The 14,739-nt window shown below is 41.5% G+C and overlaps 2 long non-coding RNA genes across 3 annotated transcripts; both read left to right on the forward strand.

The window, feature by feature from the left end:
• The first annotated feature begins 318 nt into the window (after positions 1-318).
• LOC145858062 (uncharacterized) lies at positions 319-7,524 on the forward strand. The gene is made up of 3 exons (XR_014378863.1): positions 319-417; positions 558-787; positions 4,561-7,524. It is a non-coding gene; the product is annotated as an uncharacterized LOC145858062 (long non-coding RNA).
• A 638-nt stretch (positions 7,525-8,162) lies between these two features.
• LOC106612380 (uncharacterized) lies at positions 8,163-14,448 on the forward strand. 2 transcript variants are annotated; one of them, XR_001330285.3, is made up of 4 exons: positions 8,163-10,620; positions 13,271-13,328; positions 13,714-13,904; positions 14,008-14,448. It is a non-coding gene; the product is annotated as an uncharacterized LOC106612380 (long non-coding RNA). The 2 variants fall into 2 exon arrangements; XR_014378867.1 differs by having other exon boundaries at positions 13,714-14,448.
• The last annotated feature ends 291 nt before the right edge of the window (positions 14,449-14,739 follow it).

The following is a 14,739-nucleotide window of genomic DNA, read 5'->3' on the forward strand; positions in this document are numbered from 1 at the left end:
CTATGGGATTTGTGGGTAGTTGTTTCCTGTTTAGTGTTTGTTGCACCTGACGAGTGTTTTCGTCGTTCTTTTTGTTCAGTGTTCATTTTTTTTTAATAAAGAAGATGGTGAGCATTCACATTCCCGCTGCGTTATGGTCCAATTCATACGACGCCCGTGACACTCGCATTAACATCTGCTAATGTTGCCAGTAACAATGACTCGTTAAAGTGGTGCTTGCTTTATTTTGGGCTATATGCGGTACTATGTCAGTTTTGGCTGCACAGTTAGTTATGTAAGCCCCACCCCGTAGCAAGTTAGAGTAGAGCGGATTCTATTCTGTGTGATGGTGTATCAGACAGTGGGCAACGAGAGCTCGCTTTGGATCTCTTTTCTATCGCTTGGAACTTTCTAGCATGTGGCCTTTCTTTTTTGATTGTGTGTAAATTTTGTGTTTGTGCGTACTACGGTGTGTTAGTGCATGAAGGTGTCTGTATGTGTGTCTGTTAGTGTGTGTGTGTGAGTGTGTGTGTGTGTGTGTGTGATACCCTGCTGACTGGTGTGTCCTCTCTCCCCAGTGCTGAGGGAAAACTCCCTATGCTGTAGAGGAACGACGGGTGCTGTGCTGTAACCAGACGTTGCACCGTGGGGTGGAGGCTGGGCACCAGTGGTCCCCAGGTGACCACTTGTATCTGCCATCCCGTGACATGGTGTGTGTGTCACATGTTCATCTCGATGATCCAAGCAAACACTGTTGTGGAGAGGAGACATACGACACTCAGGATGAAATCTGTTGCGACGGACTCAAGTGAGTTGCTCTGTAGGGTGGAAACTGTTAAGGTTTGTGCAGATGTAGGATTTTAATTTGAGCCAGTTTGCAACAGCAAGAAAATAATCCTGCAGCAACAGGAAATGTTAATTATTATGTAAATGATAATGAATGGACATTTTTTAAATGGTTGGTACATTTTTCGTAAGGGAAAATCCAGTCTGAAATTTCAAAGTGGAAATGACAAAAGAAGCCGGTGTTTGGAGGATATATTGGCACGGGTGTTTGGCCTAAGATGAAGTCGAGCAAACTGTGGCAAACCGTGCCAATATATCCTCCAAACACTGGCTTTGAGGGCATTATCACTTTAATACAATGGTTTACTGACATATTCAAATAATTTACATTAAAAACATTATTTTGATTAATTTATTCATACAATTTTGTCCTTCCACAAGATATATTCCCAACACACATCTAGGGTTGCTAGAGACGCGTCCCAGTTTATATATTGCCTGCCTGGGCTGATGAGACAGTGGATTGCGCAGTCAGATGGAACAGAGTAAATAGGCATTATAACGTCATAGATTTAGCTGGTGGCAACTTGTGCAATAGACACTGACTGGATGGCGGTTTTAACCAATCAGCATTAGACCAACTGTTGTATAAAAACACAGTTCATAGTGCCTAAGGGCAAACGATTGGATCACTTTTTCTACAGCAGACTGTATCCAGCCTCCCTTTCTTAAGAGTTGATGAGTGTGTGTTTGTGTGTGCGTTCATGCGTGTTTGCACTATGACAAACCTTGGAAACAATTTTCTCTGTCTGAGACATTGGGAAAAAAAGACATCCCGACAATTCCAATCCCCATATGTGAGAGAATTGTGTGGGTGGCAGCGGCTCAATGAAATGCACCATGTCTCCAGAGAGGCAAAGACTACTGTAAATTAGCCTTTCTGGCATCTTTGAAAAGGCGTATTCCCATTTCCCTGTCTCCTTAGAGGCATTCAGACAGGGGTGTTGTCTACTTTCCTGTAAAGCAAGAGAAGAAAGTCTCGAATCCTGACATTCAAACTGTGGGTTACGATCCCTAGTGCTTTCCCCAGGGACTTGCTTGGCTGTCTGAATTTATACCCATTATTCAACACCTTGGCAATGAAACAAGCGGATAGTCTGTGAGAACAGTGCTGTGGTGACGCACTTGAATCTGCTTCAGTTTTGAATTGGACCCTTAGCCACTTTGACTGAGCCAGCATGTTTTGGAGTTTGCACAATTTCATACAAAAGAATGAAAGGAGTTTCTAATTATGAGCCACATGTATTTTGTTTGTCTCTGATTTCGAGTTATGACATGTAGGCTACGTGAGCCTTTTTGTATTAATATATTTCTGTCCTTGAGTTGTTCTTGGCTATTAATGTTGTGTATTATGCCATGTTTTGTGTGCACCCCATTTGCAATGAACACGATGGGAGACAGAGACCTGGTTTCAAGCGCAGGGCACAGCAGGTGTTTATTGTAAAGGACCACAGGAGGCAGCAGGTAATTGGGTCCAGAGGCAGAAAGTCATACACAGGGGGTCCAAAAAGGCAACAGTACAGGCAGGGAAAAGGCTAGTAACGTCATCCGGGAAATCTGATAGGCTAAAGTACAGGCAGGGAATAGGCAAAAAGGCATCAATAGTGAGTCAGCTAAAAACGATCATCCACAGGAGGAGTACATTCCAGGGAAAACCAGCGCTCCAAATAGAAGTGTGTCACAAAACAAACAATACCTCACAATGGTGGGGTGCAAAGAACTGAACTAAATAGTGTGTGATAATGACATACAGGTGTGTGAACAGGTGATCAGAATTCATGTGATTGGGATCTGGAGAGTGAGCTGCGTTCAGGGGATCTATGTGTTTGAAAGTGTGAGTTGGAAGCAGATGTTACATCAGGAAGATTTAATACAAGTGTCTTACATCGTTTAAAAGCGTAACGTCTTGTTAATCCAACCGCGTTGTCAGATTTCAAAAAGGCTTTACGGCGAAAGCATACCATGCGATTATCTGAGGACAGTGCCCCACACCAAAATACTTTTCCAAACCAGCACAGGCATCACAAAATCACAAATAGCGATAAAATAAATCCCTTACCTTTGAAGATCTTCCTCTGTTTGCAATCCTAAGGGTCCCAGCTACACAACAAATGGTCGTTTTGTTCGATAAAGTCCTTCTTTATATCCAAAAAATGTTAGTTGGGTTGCTTGATTCAGTAATCCACTCGTTCAACATGCATACAAATGAATCCAAAAAGTTACCAGTAAATTTTGTCCAAACAAGCCAAACAATGTTTCTAATTAATCCTCAGGTACTCTAATATCTAAATAAACTATCAAATTTATGACTGCGAATAGTATGTTCAATAGGGAAGATAATAACGAAGAGCGCACACCTCATTCGCGCGCAACAAGACTACTTTTCTAATGAGAGACACCTTGGAAAAACTACAACTACTCATTCGTTTTACAAAAAACAAACCTGAAACCCTTTCTAAAGACTGTTGACATCTAGTGGAAGCCATAGGAACTACTATCTGGGAGGAATTATTTTGAATATCCCATAGGCTTGCATTGAAATGGCCTGTGACCTCAAAAAAAAGTATATTTCCGCATGGATTCTCCTCAGGCTTTTGCCTGCCATATCAGTTCTGTTATACTCACAGACATTATTTTAACAGTTTTCTATCCAATGCTACCAATTATATGCATATCCTGGCTTCTGGGCCTGAGTAACAGGCAGTTTACTTTGGGCATGTCAGTCATCCGGAATTCAGGGTACAGCCCCCTAGCCTTAAAAGATAAAGAGATATCTGATCTCTGCATAAGGCTAAATCATAGACTGTAAAAAATACAACTGTTGAACAACTGTTTAAAAATAAAGGTGTAATCCTTTCAGCACAATCTAAGTATAGGCTGATTATTTTACATGGCTGGGTGGGAGGCCACAGCCAATCTGGCATCTGCATGATAACAGAATTACTGTGTGAAAGACAACTCGACATAAACAACTAATCAAAGCTGTCCAGTTCCATGAATGGTGGTATGCAATTGCAGGGTAAACAATTGTATACACTGCAAACATGTTCTAGTCTTATAATTATAGTCTTCCTAAAAAAGTCGTAAAAAATTCCTACAAATATTCTGAAAATAATGGAAGGGACTGATTTGACAGTTTCTCAAGGGTGTTTGATAAATAAAAGTATATCTCCTCTTCCGTAAGGTTCTCCCTGGGGGGCGGGGTGCTTTTATTTGTTCTGTAATGGAAATGTGTTTTTTTGCACATCCCAACGCCCCCTGAGACACCTACAGGCAGTGGGGCCAGGGTCGGCTTTGTATAGGCTTCCTGCCTCTGATCTGTAGATGATTGAAGAAAGCAATAGGATATACCACCGGTTAGCGGATCCTACGCCGGTTTTCCCCTGGCGCCAAAAAATAGATCGGAACTGTCGGAATTATGACGTGGTTCAAAAATAGTGCATGAGAAGTAATATAACGGTCAAAGAAAACGTAATGGGAATTGAAACATGTGGCAGAAACAATTTAGGTGACTTGGCAAGAAATTAGAGGATAGTGAGCAAGAAAATACAGTGGGGGGAAAAAGTATTTGATCCCCTGCTGATTTTGTACGTTTGCCCACTGACAAAGAAAGGATCAGTCTATAATTTTAATGGTAGGTTTATTTGAAAAGAGATCATGTCTGAAATTTGATTTCTCTCACAGATGTAACTATCTCTCTCCGTCTCTCTCTCTTTCCAATTCCCTCTCGGGCAGATTTTGGGATGACGGCCCCATCCACAACAGAGTGCAAAGTCCTCCTGGTAATCTACGGCCTGCTGGGTTGCTCTGCCACCATCCTCTTCTTCAACCTCTTCCTGGAGAAGATCATCACCATGTTGGGCTTCCTCATGCGATGGTGCCACCAGAAGAGAACACACAATATCAGGCTAGGGGGCAACAACAACCAAGGAGGGTGGGAAAGAAGGGTGGAGGCCCTCTGTGTATTCGGTCACTCTCAAACTACCTCCTCATGCTCCTGGGGGTATGCTGTACCTACTCCCTCTTCAATGCCCTCTCTGTCATCATCAAACGGGATGCACTGGATCCTGAGTCAGCTGATCCATCTGCGTAGCTGCCTGTGCCACGGCAGACCTCTACAATGTGTGTCTGGCTGTAGAACTCTCTCACCACCCTGACCTTTTTCAACTGCTCCTGTATCTCTGTGCTGCTACCTTCACCTCTGGACTTCTCCCATCCTTCGACTACCACCTGTGGACACCTTTCTTGCTACAACCTCTGAACACCTTTAATGTTTGTGCTTCAATGCCTAGAGTAAGTGGACTTTGTGGAGCCAGAGTGCCTTTACTGTTATCTTATGTATATATTATGTGTTACTATGTCATAAGCCCATTACTACTTAATTCCAAACTATTTATAGTTGTTGTTGTACAGCCTTCTTCAGGCTAGGGTCCTTTTTTCTCAATTTCCGCCTGACTGATGTGCCCAAAGTAAACTGCCTGTTGCTCGGGCCCTGAAGCCAGGATATGCATACAATTGGTACCATTGGAAAGAAAACACTCTGAAGTTTGTAGAAATGATGTAGGTGACTATAACACAATAGATATGGTAGGAGAAAATCCAAAGAAAAACCAACCAGATTTTTGGAGGATTAAATAGAGATTAAATCAAATCAAATCAAATTTAGGTTATGAGGGGTGACCAGTCCTCTTCAGGCTGTGCCGGGTGGAGATTATAACAGCACATGGCCAAGATGTTCAAATGTTCATAAATGACCAGCATGGTCAAATAATAAAAATCATAGTAGTTGTCGAGGGCGCAACAAGTCAGTTGGCTTTTTCATAGCCGATCTTTGAGAGTATCTCTACCGCTCCTGCTGTCTCTAGAGAGTTGAAAACAGCAGGTCTGGGAGTGGGAGCATGTCCGGTGAACAGGTCAGGGTTCCAGCAGGTCTGGGACAGCAGGTCTGGGACAGGTAGCACGTCCGGTGAACAGGTCAGGTCAGGGTTCCAGATTAAATATATTTCATCTGAGGATTAAATAGAAATGTATTTTGACTTGTTGAAACAAAGTTTAGGGGTAGATTTTCGGATTCCTATCTTGGCATGTTGAATGAGTGGATTACTCAAATCGATGGCGCCAACTAAACTGACTTTTTGGGTAATAAAGAAGGGTTTTATCTAACAAAACGACACTACATATTATAGCTGGGACCCTTTGGATGACAAATCAGAGGAAGATTTTCAACACGTAATTGAATATTTAATCACTATTTGTAAACTTATGAAACCTGTGCCGGTGGAAAAATATTTTGATGTGGGGCGCCGCCCTCAAACAATTGCATGGCATCATTTCGCTGTAAAGCCTACAGTAAATCAGACAGCGCAGTTCGATTATCAAGAATTTAAGCTTTCAACCGATATAAGACACTTGTATGTACCTACATTTTTAATATCCATCATTTTTATGATTATTTATTTGAATTGCGGGCCATCCAGTTTCACCGGAAGTTGTCCCGCTAGCGGGACGCCTAGACTTAAGAAGTGAGTGTATCTATGTTAGTATTTCACCTGTATATAATATGTCATGTTACATAGCTCGACCATGAAGCTATTAAAGGACTATGAGTACTTTTACCGTTGGGACAATAGTTACTCTACTTGCCATTAAAACCTATAGGCATAAGATGGCCACTTGCCGTGAGGTAATTAGCATCCAATAATGCTGGCATTTCCGCTTTCTCATTGCCATGTGATCTTTCCTAGACGGCAGCCCCCATAGCCTTGTTTATATTAACATGCTAGCTTAATTAACCTAGCATGCTAACTGGAATGCTAACATTTATGCGAACCTGTGCAAACTATGTATGGGGTTTATACTGTTATGTTAGCTTATTCTGTTTATTATGTTAGGTTATATCCTTTTCCTACAAGCTTATTAGCTTTCAAGCTATTCACTTATCATTTCCTTAATAGCCTGTAGTTTGTTAGTCTAGCCGCTAATGTATGCTAGTAACCGTTATGCCTTATAATGTGTAATGTATTCTCTATTATCCTGTTGCTAATACTTAGCTGAGACTGTGTTTAGCTTCCCTAACCTTTGCCTATTGCCTATATACAGTGCATTGCTCCCATTGCGGCTATGCTATTAGCCTTGCCTCTATTACTCCTACTATTGCTTAGCATATTAGCCTTATATTGTTATAGCACATTTATAGCCATGTCATTACACTTCTAATCCTATTAGCTATCATTGTAGGATTGTTATCATGCCATTACTGTTGCTAAATCTTTATAGCTATATCACTGTTTAATACATCTTCCTATTTGTCTTCTTACAGAACACCACACAAATCACACATCCATCAAATGTATCAGTATCACTCCTATTCTCCTGTAATACCTTCTTGCCCTTTGTGCTGCTGTCTGTGCCCAATAATGTTTGTACCATGTTTTGTGCTGCTACCATGTTGTGTTACTACCATGTTGTTGTCATGTTGTGTTGCTACCATGCTGTGTTGTCATGTGTTGCTGCCTTGCTATGTTGCTGTCATTGGTTTCTCTTTAAGTAGTGTTGTGTTGTCTCTCTTGTCGTGATGTGTGTTTTGTCCTATATTTATATACATTACCGTTCAAAAGTTTGGGGTCACTTAGAAATGTCCATGTTTTTGAAAGAAAAAAAAAAAATTGTCCATTAAAATAACATAAAATTTATCAGAAATACAGTGTAGACATTGTTAATGTTGTAATGACTATTGTAGCTGGAAATGGCTGATTTTTAATGGAATATCTACATAGGTTTACAGAGGCCCATTATCAGCAACCATCACTCCTGTGTTCCGATGGCACCTCACAAGTCCTCAACTGGCAGCTTCATTAAATAGTATCCGCAAAACACCAGTCTCAACGTCAACAGTGAAGAGGCGACTCCGGGATGCTGGCCTTCTAGGCAGAGTTCCTCTGTCCAGTGTCTGTGTTCTTTTGCCCATCTTAATCATTTATTTTTATTGGCCAGTCTGAGATATGGCTTTTTCTTTGCAACTCTGCAAGGCCAGCGTCCCGGAGTCACCTCTTCACTGTTGACGTTGAGACTGGTGTTTTGCGGGTACTATTTAATGAAGCTGCCAGTTGAGGATTTGTGAGGTGCCATTGGAACACAGGAGTGATGGTTGCTGATAATGGGCCTCTGTACGCCTATGTAGATATTCCTGTTTCTCAAACTAGACACTCTAATGTACTTGTCCTCTTGCTCAGTTGTGCACCAGGGCCTCCCACTCCCCTTTCTATTCTGGTTAGGGCCAGTTTGCGCTGTTCTGTGAAGGGAGAAGTACACAGCGGTGTCCGAGATCTTCAGTTTGTAACACTCACTACTGTCGTGTCTTTGGGGGTACCATTAAACGGAAGATATGTTTATCAATTAGCTCCCTGTAATTATTATCACGTGATTAAACTGATTAATCGTTTAATTGTAATTAACTAGGAGATCGGGGCACCAAGGAGAATATTCAGATTACAAAGCTATAATTTTCCTAATATAACTTTCCTGTACTATAATATTATATTCTATTATAGTATAGGTCGATTATCTTCTAGTTCAAATGGTGTATTTACCTCTAGTCCAGTCTCATTCCAAAACGTCGTAAATTGTTGTATCTGCACGAACCCAGTCTTTACTAAAATCATCCATACATCAATTGTCTTAAAATCATTTATTTACTACACTAAGTAATTAACAGAAAAACATACAAACAGTAATTATCGTCAACAAAGGATTGGTATCGGAATGTGCCCTTGTGGGCTAAACAGGCTGGTCGGCCTGTTGAACAATGGGTCATAAATGGTCAGCTGAGAAGTTTACACAGAGTTCATTAACAATTGACAATTGAAGGCTCACTCATTCGGGAACAATTGCAATCAATATATATATTTACGCTCAGTGTGTCGTTCTGATTCTTGTTGGAGAGTAGTTCTGTTGGGGAGTTTTGTCCGCGTTCTCTCTCTCTCTCTCTCTCGGTTAGAATGGATCTTTCAGAGCGACATTCATTAATGTCGTCATAGAATGGTTGTTTCGTTGGTCTTCCCGTTCGATGATATAATTTACTTAGCTGCAGACTAATAATTAATATCAAAGACTTGTTCTTATTCTGTCGGTATCAATAGTCTAAAAGTTAACCACGTGGTATGGTTCACTTTCAGTAGAGTACTTGGATGGTCAAACCTCTGGCCATAGAGTGTAGGCCTGGTCTGGAGAAATGTAAATCAGGGAGTGTTTTATAGTGCCCATCGAACAGGCTGGTCAAATGACGCCTGGTCCTGTATATGTCCCTGGGGCGTGCCTATGACTGAGTTAGATTTGGTTACAGAAATACAATTCTATCACATTACATCAGTACATAGCATCTCAATGTCTTACAAAAGCTTTATCCTTATTAATACATTCCATACACCCATATGAGGCAAGTCTTAAACTGAGTCTATTATATAAACAGTTTTATGGTAATATGGCTATATTGTCTCTTCTGAGTATCACAAAATTGTACCAAAAGAGGCCAACGTCATGACACTCCCGAGTTCCAAACTGCCTCTGTAAGCAACGTCAGCACAAGAACTCTTTCGTTGGGGGCTTCATGAAATGGGTTTCCATGGCCGAGCAGCCGCACAGAAGCCTAAGATCACCATGCGCAATACCAAGTGTCGGCTGGAGTGGTGTAAAGCTCACCGCCTTTGGACTCTGGAGCAGTGGAAACGCGTTCTCTGGAGTGATGAATCATGCTTCACCATCTGGCAGTTTTGACGGATTTGGGTTTGGCGGATGCCAGGAGAACACTACCTGCCCTAATCCATAGTGCCAACTGTAAAGTTAGGTGGAGGAGGTATAATGGTATTTTTCATGGTTCGGGCTAGGCCCCTTAGTTCCAGTGAAGGAAAATCTTAACGTTACAGCATACAATAACATTCTAGAGATGATTCTGTGCTTCCAACTTTTTGGCAACAGTTTGGTGAAGGCCCTTTCCTGTTTCAGCATAAAAATGTCCCCTTGCACAAAGCGAGGTCCATACAGAGATAATTTGTCGAGATCGGTGTGGAAGAACGGGATTGGCCTGCACAGAGCCATGACCTCCCCCCCATCGATCAACACCTTTGGGATGAATTGAAACACCGACTGCGAGACAGGCCTAATCATTCAACATCAATGCCCAATCTCACTTGTAGCTGAATGGAAAGAAGTCCCCTCAGCAATGTTCCAACATCTAGTGAAAAGCCTTCCCAGAGGAGTGGAGGCTGTTATGGCAGAAAAGGGACACCAACTCCATATTAATGCCCATGATTTTGTAATGACAGGTTCAGCGAGCAGGTGTCCACATACTTTTGTTAATGTAGTGTAGCTGATATTAGCATGAAAAAAGTATTGACGTTTCAAAAATGTAGCAATGATAACTTTTCAATTTTCACCAACTGCAACTGGAAAAGCAGGTCTCAGCAAAACAATGACTCGTACAACATATTAATGACTGAGATGGAGTCGTACTATGGAATATTGTGGAATGGCAAGGCAACTGGATATTGTTGTCAGGGCTGGTGCTTGTAGGGGTGGCTGAAGTTGACTCCTTATCTCAGTGTGTCTTAGTCTTTCATCTATTCTTTATGGAAAGAAACACCATGACAACTCCACTACTGATGTTTGGTATGTGACCATCACTATCAAACTCTGCACATTTGCTCGAATTTGTGTGTATAATCCCTGACTTCCTGTCCTTAACATTTGTTTGTTTCATTTGTGCAGTTCTTCTGACTCTACCCAGCTACAGTGCACATGGTAAGTGGAAAGCACTGTCATCTCTTGCATCTGTTTGTATGAGTTAAATGGGGCCAGCTGTTGAGAGGTGTACGGCTGTGTGGGCTACTATTCTGCCTCTCAGATTGATGTGTGTACAGTATACAGCAGAGATAGTGTTGTAATGTGTGCTACTATTCTGCCTCTCAGATTGATGTGTGTACAGAATACAGCAGAGATAGTGTTGTAATGTGGGCTACTATTCTGCCTCTCAGATTGATGTGTGTACAGCATACAGCAGAGATAGTGTTGTAATGTGGGCTACTATTCTGCCTCTCAGATTGATGTGTGTACAGCATACAGCAGAGATAGTGTTGTAATGTGGGCTACTATTCTGCCTTTCAGATTGATGTGTGTACAGTATACAGCAGAGATAGTGTTGTAATGTGTGTTACTATTCTGCCTCTCAGATTGATGTGTGTACAGTATACAGCAGAGATAGTGTTGTAATGTGGGCTACTATTCTGCCTCTCAGATTGATGTGTGTACAGTATGCTGTAATCAAATCAAAGTTTATTTGTCACGTGCGCGGAATACAACAGGTGTAGACCTTACAGTGAAATGCTTACTTACAGGCTCTAACCAATAGTGCGAAAAAAAAAGTTGTGTGTGTGTGTGTGTGTGTGTGTGTAGGTAGGTAAGTAAAGAAATAAAACAACAGTAAAAAGACATTTGAAAATAAGAGTAGCAAGGCTATATACAGACACCGGTTAGTCAGGCTTATTGAGGTAGTATGTACATGTGGGTATGGTTAAAGTGACTATGCATATATGATGAACAGAGAGCAGCAGTAGAGTAAAAAGAGTGGTTGGCGGGTGGTAGGACACATGTGCGGGAATACTGTTTGGTCAGGCCAATTGAGGTAGTATGTACATGAATGTATAGTTAAAGTGACTGTGCATATATGATAAACAGAGAGTAGCAGCAGCGTAAAAGAAGGGTTGGGGGGCACGCAATGCAAATAGTCCGGGTAACCATCTGGTTACCTGTTCAGGAGTCTTATGGCTTGGGGGTAAAAACTGTTGAGAAGCCTTTTTGACCTAGACTTGGCACTCCGGTACCGCTTGCCTTGCAGTAGCAGAGAGAACAGTCTATGACTGGGGTGGCTGGGGTCTTTGACACTTTTCAGGGCCTTCCTCTGACACCGCCTGGTGTAGAGGTCCTGGATGGCAGGCAGCTTTGCCCCAGTGATGTACTGGGCCTTACGCACTACCCTCTGAAGTGCCTTGCGGTCGGAGGCCGAACAATTGCCGTACCAGGCAGTGATGCAACCGGTCAGGATGCTCTCGATGTTGCAGCTGTAGAACCTTTTGAGGATCTCAAGACCCATGCCAAATCTTTTTAGTTTGCTGAGGGGGAATAGGCTTTGTCGTGCCCTCTTTACGACTGTCTTGGTGTGTTTGAACCATTCTAGTTTGTTGTTGATGTGGACACCAAGGAATTTGAAGCTCTCAACCTGCTCCGCTACAGCCCCGTCGATGAGAATGGGGACGTGCTCGGTGCTCCTTTTCCTGTAGTCCACAATCATCTCCTGTAATGTCGGCTCCTCTTTGATTGCAGTAAGCCACAGCATCTTTCATTGTGAATTATTGCTCTCGTTTGGACTCGAGGATTTATGCATCATGTCATGTACCGTAATTCCCTGAAATGCTTCCTGAAAACAAATGTCAATCGGGAATGCAATAGATCATGTTGATTTAGAATCCCAAACAGAGTTCTGCTTGTATAGGGATGTCTGCAGTCAGTGAAATGAGTAGCCATCATTATTAGAAACCATAGGTTCTTAAGCTTTTTCACCTCGAGACCCAAATGAGACATTTACTGTCCTTGAGCGACCAAAATTAAGAATAAATAGTTTGAGATTATACATGTTTATTCAAAACTTGCGACCCACCGCTCACATGCTCAGGGCCCACTTTGGTTCCCAAACCATAGTTTAATAAATGCTGCTCTAAACCAGTGGTTCCAAACCTTTTTCAGTTATTGTACCATCAACTGAATTTTGCTCTGCCCGGAGTACCCCTGAAGTACCCCCTCAAGTGCTTTTTACCAGTAAGCCTACAGTCTCATTAGTCTTCTCAAGTTCCTCCAGTGGATAGGCCAAGTACCCCCAGGGGTCCTAGTAACCCTGGTTGGGAACCACTTCTCTAAACAGTATAGCCTTCTCTGTCATATTACTAGCTGTGTGATTTATAGCGCTATAGTGGGATATTAAGCCCAATAAGGTTTTTGAATTCAAATTACTTCTATGGAGCTGCAGAGAACTTTAGGGAGCGCTAACTGGAGCCATAGAAATCATTGTTTCTTGACAATATGGTATACATTACTCAGTTTTCAGGCATTTTATCATATACTTATCTCTATGCGTTTTATCCTATCAACTTCAGTCACTGATAGGCAGTTGTAAAATGCCATTTGAAAAAACAATACATTATTTACTGCTTGAATTTTTTTTTTACTGAAAAATGTCTAATTTTAATAAAATGTAGCAATTTACAGTTCCAATATTATCTTAGCATTTTGCAAATATCACACTTAGATTAATAGCCTTCTTCATGACCTGAGATAGAGCTTTTCACAGAATACGTAGCCAGGACATTGTCTTGATGTGGGGATGTTACTTGTCTCACAGGGCAGGTCAATCCTTTTGGAATTCCAGTCTCCGTCCATGCTGGGAAGTTCTACAGCACGTGAGTATAGCAAGTGCCCTTATGATCTCTGCTCTGGTTAGAAGCTGCCCTTGGGCCCAGATCTTTAGTGGGGATATGCAAAACTGACCTTAACAGTGTTTAGGGGCAACTTCATCCTACTACCTTTCTTTAATTAAGATGTGTCATCATGATGTAGCTGTATGTGTGAGCATTGCGACTCCACTTTGTCTATGTCTAGTTTATGTGCTGCATATAGATGAAGATAATGCCCTCCCTGTGACAACATCATTTCCCAGCTGCACCTCATGGTTTCTATGCTCACTCACTCCCCTTCACAATGTCAAGCTTGTAACACTTGAGCACTTGAAAGCACTTCAGTGCTTCAAACAGTACATCTCATCAATTGTTATTACTTGTCCCACAGAGTGTTACAATGAAGACCACCAACTTTGCTGTGGAAATATTGTCAAAGGAAGGAAGGTCCTGACCAAAATGTCCAGTCACCACCGATGCTGTGGAGACCACCAGTTTGACCAGCAAAGCCACTGCTGCTGCTCTGAACCACTGTCCCCAGAGCCTCTCAATGCAAGCTGCTGTGAATCATCAAGTTCTAATGTTAGTGAAAAGCCAACCTGCTAGTTTTGTATGGCTGTAATGAAACTTCACATTATGATAGTTTGTCATCTTTGTGTGTATTTTGTTCTCTCTTTTTTTTCAGCTGAGGGGAATTGATGCGAGTTCTCCAAACTGGTAAAGGTTGCCTTTGACCTTCAACCACATACTGAACCTCATAATGTCTCCCTTTTCTTTATTCAATGTTCAATTTGAATAGTTCATTAACAGTCAGGGTTTAAAATAATATATTTGATGTCCAATGGCTAAAAGCCACAATGGGTGTCGCATTCATTTTAAATGATGCATGTCATTAATTCAAAACACCCACTACATGTCAGCTTTTCTGAATGTTCTTTAATAGATTTCATATTAACTGAACATTGCTTTATTTTTCTTGTGGGTTTGGGCTTTTGGCCGAGGCCCGAGGCTTTGAATAGTCTGCCAACAAGCAGTCACAGTGTGATACTCTCCAGTGTGCTCTTTAACTGTAAACCTTTGTCTGTAGAACGATAGTGGTGGAATAATTAAAAACATGATGATGGACTATGTTCTTTACAAAACATGTTTTAACTATGCTTGTATGTGTGTATTTGTATTATATATAGTGAGCTCCAAAAGTATTTGGACAGTGAAAAGTTGTTGTTTAGGCTCTGTACTACAGCACTTTAGATTTGAAATGATACAATGACTGAGGATAAAGTGCAGACCCTCAGATTTAATTTTGGGTATTGGGGTATTTTCAATCATATTGGGGGAACCATTTAGAAATTACAGCACTTTTTGTAGATAATCCCCCCATTTTAGGGGACTAAAAATATTGGGACAAATTCACTTA

Source organism: Salmo salar, chromosome 09 (genome assembly GCF_965601325.2).
Source record: "Salmo salar chromosome 09, fSalSal1, whole genome shotgun sequence".
Lineage (NCBI taxonomy): Eukaryota > Metazoa > Chordata > Actinopteri > Salmoniformes > Salmonidae > Salmo > Salmo salar.